The 6,624-nt window shown below is 49.1% G+C and overlaps 1 long non-coding RNA gene across 1 annotated transcript; it reads left to right on the plus strand.

Moving 5' to 3' along the window:
* Positions 1-4,204: 4,204 nt before the first annotated feature.
* LOC116965819 lies at positions 4,205-6,401 on the plus strand. Its single transcript, XR_004409676.2, has 3 exons — positions 4,205-4,359; positions 5,810-5,913; positions 6,370-6,401. It is a non-coding gene; the product is annotated as an uncharacterized LOC116965819 (long non-coding RNA).
* Positions 6,402-6,624: the final 223 nt, after the last annotated feature.

Below are 6,624 nucleotides of genomic sequence, written 5' to 3' on the forward strand. Positions count from 1 at the left end.
CAGGCTTCCCAAACTTCATATATGTGCTGGAGCAGGGGAATGACAGGCAGGTCCAGGGCAAGGCTGAGCATGCAAGGGGCTGTTAGCAGCCCTCCTGATCTTTGGGAGGTGTGAATAAATGCATCTGAGGCTCTTGAGTGGGAAAATAAAGAAGAGGAACCTCAAATGTGTTGTTCATAACATAATTACCCGTGTACCGCTCTGCTCCTCTCCTGTGAAACAAATTCAGAGCAAAGTTACCTTATGGTATTTTGGGGTACTGACTGTTGGTGCTCAAATATTTAAGGTTGGAAGGGCCAGGTGAAGTAAGTGCTATTTGTTCCCCAAAAGCTCGAGCATTTTGAGAAGGATTCTTGCTGGAGGTAACAGGAAGGTATTAGACCTGTCTTTTCCTTTCTGTCTCCCATTGAGAAGGCTAAGTGAGGCAGAAATAATGGTGTAAAACCAGAGGAAAACAGGGGTGAATGTTACAAAGGCTTTGACACTGTGGGAATCTTTGCTGACGCTTGATACCCAGCAATGCCAGCCTGTGAGAAGCTGTGGAAGCTGGTCCCACTTCGGATCCTAGGGAAACCACAGGTGACACTGTGAAAAAAATGCCTGACAGCATCAGGCTGTGGAAGAACTAGGAAGGGCAGGCTGAGCCCTGGGAGTCTTGCCATGCGGATGGGCAGCATGGTAATGCAGATGTTATCCTTTTCACCCTTGGTCACACTGCTGAGCCTGCTTCAAGCTCCCCTTTGTGCTCCCCACGCTTTCTGCAGGGCTGTATCTGATCTGAGGTCAGCCTTCCTTTGCAGTTAGCTGTGCTGGGACAAGGAGTCAGCAGATAAAATCCAAAAGATAAATGATGCCTGTTAATCCTTTCTCTGTGTCCCAGCGACCTGGCTTTGTTGTTCAATGGCAGCTCTCCCTCTGTGCAATGTTCCCTGGAGACCAAATGCATAAACCCTCAGCTCCTCACGTATCGGGTTCCAGCAGACGGGGATCCAAAAAGGCTTTTAGAAGAGGGATTTCTGCCCGCTCACTGGTTATTGATCAGTGCAAAGAACAAGATGCTCTTCATGCAGTGGGAACCCACATATCTTTGTATCTTTAGCAATAAAACCAAATACTGGCTTCTGAAGCACAAAGTACAGCCAGGGTGCTGTTTCTCACCGGAGCCTTGCTTCTGACTTCTGCTTCTAACAAGGGGATTAGCAGAGAGGATCTGGTGATGAGATGAGGGAGGTGGTTAATGTTTTCTTTCTTGATTCTGCCAGAACCTCTGCATGAGTGGGAAGCACAGCTCCCCCTCCATGCCTCCACGCTTCCCTTCCCAAGAGCCTCGTGCCTGGCCGTAGCGATGTGCACCCTTGGTGCACCTCAGTGTCCTGTCTGCAGGGCATGAACCTGGGGGGAGCAGGCTGGGGCTAGATGTCAGTCTTCTTCCACGGGTCTGATCCAGGGCTTTTCTCCTGGGTACGAAGCCAATGGTGGGAAGCAACTCCCAGGAGAGGCTGATATTTAGCAAGGAGGCGATGCGGTTTGAAGCACGTCGCACTCTTCACAGGGGACCATCTTGCAGCAGAAGAGCTTTGCTTTGGACTGGTGGGACAGGGTGTCCAAGCCCAGACAGGATGGATCTATGCATGGACCAGTACAACCTGAAGGTAAAAGAGTCATCTGTCTGGATCAGCGAGCCTTGCCTGTGTAGCCAACAACGGGGAATTGCACCGCACATTAGGGACGTATTCTATATTATCCTGGCAAGCTCCCCTACACATGAACCTGGGGTACACGAGGGTATGGCAGTCGTGTGCACAGCTGTGCAGAGTGGCAGAAGCTTTCAACGTGGCTCTGGGGCCTCCACAGACCTCCTGGGGCTACTGTGGCCAAAGGAGAGTGTCTCTTGCTTCCCCCGGACCGACTGGCAGGGCTGTGCCACAGCCACGCTGCTGCTGGGCCATCCAGCTTGCTCAGCTCTGGGCAGGTTTATTAGTTAGGGCATAGACTCAGAAAGCAGGATCCCAGAATCAGCTTGGTTCAGGAGCTGTTGTTTAGTGATATGATTCATTATTTATTATAGATCTATATTCATTCTATTTATGTATTTCTTTTTAAATACATTTCCCTTTCTGTTTTATTTATGCATTTCACATTATGGTATCTGCTTAGTACAGACAATGGAGTTAGTCATACCAATACCAGATATTGAATCTGTTGTGCTGCCAGAGCTCAGAGGGAAAAGCTAAGGCTGAACATCCACCCCAAAGTCAGTACTTCCTAGTCCTGAAGGCCTAAATCTAAAACGGGACCCACCATATCTGTAGGAATCTGTACCTAACATTTATTTGTCACAGTCACTCAAGCTTAAACCTATAGATGCTCAGCTATTCATGGTGATCAAGTTTCTGGTTGTCTGCCCAGCAGCGTTGGCTGAAGTCTCAGAGAGGACTGGTCTGAACCTGTAACTGTCCTCAGACCAGGTCTCCTAGAATAGACCTCAGATAAATGTCAACAAACAATGGCATTGGTGTATTATTTTATCTGCCAGCCCAGCGGATAGAGCATTAACCTTTGCAGGGGCAGAAATGAAGACTTGTGTTCAGTCCTTCCTCTGCCTGGTTTGGCTCTGGGAGCAAACCCAATTCCCCCGTGTCCTGGGGAGCTGAGCAGCCCAAGGAGACTGCGAAACCCCTGGCTGCAAGGTGGAAAGACATCCAGGAGCTCAGCATTGCCATGCAATGGGGCTACTTGTGAGTGTAGCTCTGCTTGCTGCTGACTGCACCACCGCTTAGCACAGCAGCGTGTGGGGAGCTGGTGGTGGGACAGCACAGGGTGCAACTATTTAAGCCCTTCCATGGCTGCTCAAAGCATCATGGAGGAGGGAGACAATTTCAAGAACAGCTCCCAGATCCTGGAGCTCACAAGCATCTCAGGAGGTGCTTATGAGACCAGGTCTGGTCTCAGACAACAAAGATCTGTGGTACACACCTCATGGGCAATGTGGTATGGAGGAAGGCTACAGGGCTTTGAGGAGTGCTCTGAGATTTGTAATCCTGTTGGTTTTTAAAAGCAATTCTGGTGCGTTTAATACTACGGGCACTCAGAGGGCTCAAGAGGCCTAAGGCAAGAGAGAGGATTATTCTTTATATACGGGCTCAGCAGAGCGGTGTCCTGATGTGACAGGATCAGACACCTGGTTCACTTCTGCACAGAGGACTTGGAGGCAATCTTCCCCACTCGCCCCTGCCTGCTCAGCCATGACTCCAGGCTGTGAAATACATGAATTATATGCAGAAAAAGTTTTGAGACTAAACAAAGAATGCATTTTGGTTCCTTTTCCTTGTTTCCAGGTACAGCTTGTATCCTGTTGGGTACAACCAAGTCAAGTAGGTCAATAGTCTCAAGCACTTTTCTGTATGCAAGACTAGAAATACGTTTTCTTTCCTGAGCAGAAACAGTCTTGTGCAAAGCCAAAGGCTGAGATTTAAAGATGGTGATCAACGTGTCTTGAGCTATCATGATAAAAACCCAAGTAACAGGGGTTGGATAAAGTGCCAGCCTGGAGTGTGAGTGTTTGGGGGCAGTGGGGTGAAAGGAAAGGGTTTGCTCTTGTGCAGCACAGCAGTTTGCCACGAGCCAGAAGTCTTGCGCTCAGAGATTGCACCCCAGTTGCAAGGCCCACAGCTTCCACAGTTTTTGCTGCACAGCACCATGCCTTCTTTCCCACTCTGCTGTGTGCCGTGACTGTGTGCTCTGTGCCCGTGGGGTGGCCACGCTTGCTGCCCCTCTGCCCTTGGGAGCCACTGTTCCAAAGCCGCCTGGCAAATTGCACCCAGCAATTTTGCTCTTTCAGCTTTCCCCTCTCTGTGCATGTCGCGGGGACGTCTTTGCCCCTATGCTGACTTACTGCCAGCAAACGGACATATAGACCTGGCTATATATAAATGAGCAGGGTCAGAGCTCTATTTTTAGCCTGTCTCAAAATATTTCCCTTACTGTGCATTTCTTGCACTGATTCCTAGTCCTGTCTCCTTGCTGCAAAAAAGCCCCGTGAGGTGAGTGAGGTCTGTCAGCCCCGGGATCGGACTGGGGGCACTGGGGAGAAAACAGTGCTATGGGACATCCCCAGCACCAGGCCCTGCCACGACCACAAGCTGAGGTGGGCAATTCTGCTAAAATGTCTCTGTGTCATTTCAGGTGAGGAAGTCTCCAGGACAATTTTTAGCATTTGGAGTCACCCACCCTGTAAAATGAAAGCTCAGCAGCTCACCTGTCCCGGAGCCAGCTGCGGGCACAGGCAGGGAGTGTGGGGATGAGTTGGGCACCGTGGGACACTTCTCCCACCACCATAAGCCTCTCCTGCGGTACCGGGTAGGTAGAGTTTTGTCCTCTCTAGGGCTGAGCTTTGCTTTCTCTTATAGCCAGTAGGGTTGGGGACGACAGGGGAAGAGTGGCTCACTTATCTTGTGCCAGTACGTGATGTGTTTGACGCTGCACGATGGCTCCTGTCACGCTTCGAACATTTTCTGAGAGCCATCACAGCAGTAATGAACGAAGTGCTGCTGCTGGGCTGTGGACCAGGGGGATTTCGGGGAATTTGCTTTCTGCATTGGCCTTCCATCTTCCCGAAGCCAGGCTGCCTCTGGAGGTGTTTGCGGTGCAGCTGGTGTGTCGCTGCTGCTGTTTAACCTGACTGCATGGGGACAGGAGGTGGCTGGCCTAAAGATGGAATATTTTTGTAGCGGGAAAGAGATAAGCGTGAAAGGGAGGACTTGGCTGCGGGTGGCATGGGAAGGGGATGGAGGGGGCAGCGGGAGTGAACCCCGGGGGCTGTGACAACTCCGCTTGCAGCAAGAACTCTTTCCCCTGGCTCTGCCCCGGCTCCCGGGGTGCTGGTTCGAGGGGCACACGTGCCAGAAAGGCACCGCCGTGCCACGCCACCATCCCTCCCGCTTCTGTCGCTTGCTCTGGCCCTCGGTGCCAAAGGCATCCTTAGGGTTTGCTTTGAAGAGCAAACGGAGACGGGTGCCCGTGCTCTGTTGCTTTGCCGTGCCGCTGCAAGTCACGGGGAAGCTGCCGAGCTGGGGAAGCTGTCTGCGTGTCCGTGCTGTGGCCCAGGATGAGCCGATCATCTCACTTTCATCACGGGCTGAGCTTCATTTCATTTGCCTTGCAACAGCCCTGCGCGTGGCCGGTTACTCATGGTAACTCACGTCACCGTAACTCAGCTCTGAGTCCCAGCTGTTGCAATTTGACTGTAAATCTTCTGCTATTTGAGGATTTTTTTTCTTACTATCTTGGCTCCTGGAAGCCTCTGGTCTGGCAAAAATCTTTGCTTTTGCTTTTATAACACTTTCCACACTTCCTGTCTATGGAAAGAAAAAGCTTGAAAATGGGATTCCAGTATTCTCAGTAGTCTGGGAAAAGAGAGGGGAAATGCATCAACTATTAAAAAATAATAATGATTTTCAAGCAGCTTCATATCAGAAGCAGTCAATTTGGGAACAGAGAGGTCTCGCTGAAAAAGAAACACCATAGTTTTTTTTCTCACGGTGGCGGCTGATGGTTTGCAGGCTGGAAGGGTAACTAAGCTGTGTCAGCTGAAGCTTGGGAGAGTTTTTTGTTGTAGGGTTCTTCTTTAATGCATTATAATTTTGTCCTTGAGAAGCTTTTCCTAGAAGCTCCATCATAAAAATCAGGTGCCACAATATTATTTTAGTTCTTATTTATGTGACTTCAGCTATTTTTAGTGCCAGTTGCAACACAAAGTTTATTACTGGTGATGTGAAACCTCAGTGTCCCTTTTTTTTCTTCTAAACAGCAAGGAGAAGCAGCAGCAAGTGTTCTCCCCTGGGAGCAGAAAATGCACGTGAAAATCACACGGCCCCAGTAGGTCCAATGGCCATGGCAGCATCCCTTAAGAAAGTAAGTTTGTGGACTGCTCTGAGAGCTGCCCAGCTCCACAACCACACACCAATTTTAGGAGTCAACCAAAATGTCGATGAGGACAGTGTACCACATAGCAGATGTTAAAAATGCTGCAGCTTGTTCACAGCCAGAAAAATTGTGGATGTGTTAGTGTGATACAAGAGCGTGACAGCAATAATAGTGCCAAGGGAGAAATCTCTAGGTAAACACTGAAGCAGACTCCAGGGGTTTGAGAGATCTGAGGCAGGAAATATCTTGTCAGATGAAAAAACTTTTGATTACGGCCCCTTTGGAAGACATGTTGGGGCATATCATCAGTATTTATGACAATGGATGTCAAGCAGGTTTTGAAAAAACCCTTCCTGTGAACCATGCCTCTTTGTAAGTTTATTCCAATTAACTGAAAGGCAATGAAAAACTAACAGCATTTTGTATTTCTTATTCTTTATGCAGGGGTTTATGTGGATTTCTAAGCAGGGAAACTGGATGTTACTTCTGCTTTTCATCTGGGCCATGATCCCCTGGACTTTGAGTACATGCATGTCAATATACCATTCTACTGCTCACCTGACTGTAAGGAAAAAAAAAAACAAAACAAAACAAAAAAAAACAAGGAAGGAGATTTCAATTCAGAAAGCCTGTTTGGAAGGATCCTAGCAGATCAGTCCATGGAGCAGAGGAGTGTGAACTCCAGTGCAGAGATGCACA

The sequence above is a fragment of the Tyto alba genome, unplaced genomic scaffold (genome assembly GCF_018691265.1).
Source record: "Tyto alba isolate M040663 unplaced genomic scaffold, T.alba_DEE_v4.0 Super-Scaffold_18, whole genome shotgun sequence".
NCBI classification, from domain to species: domain Eukaryota; kingdom Metazoa; phylum Chordata; class Aves; order Strigiformes; family Tytonidae; genus Tyto; species Tyto alba.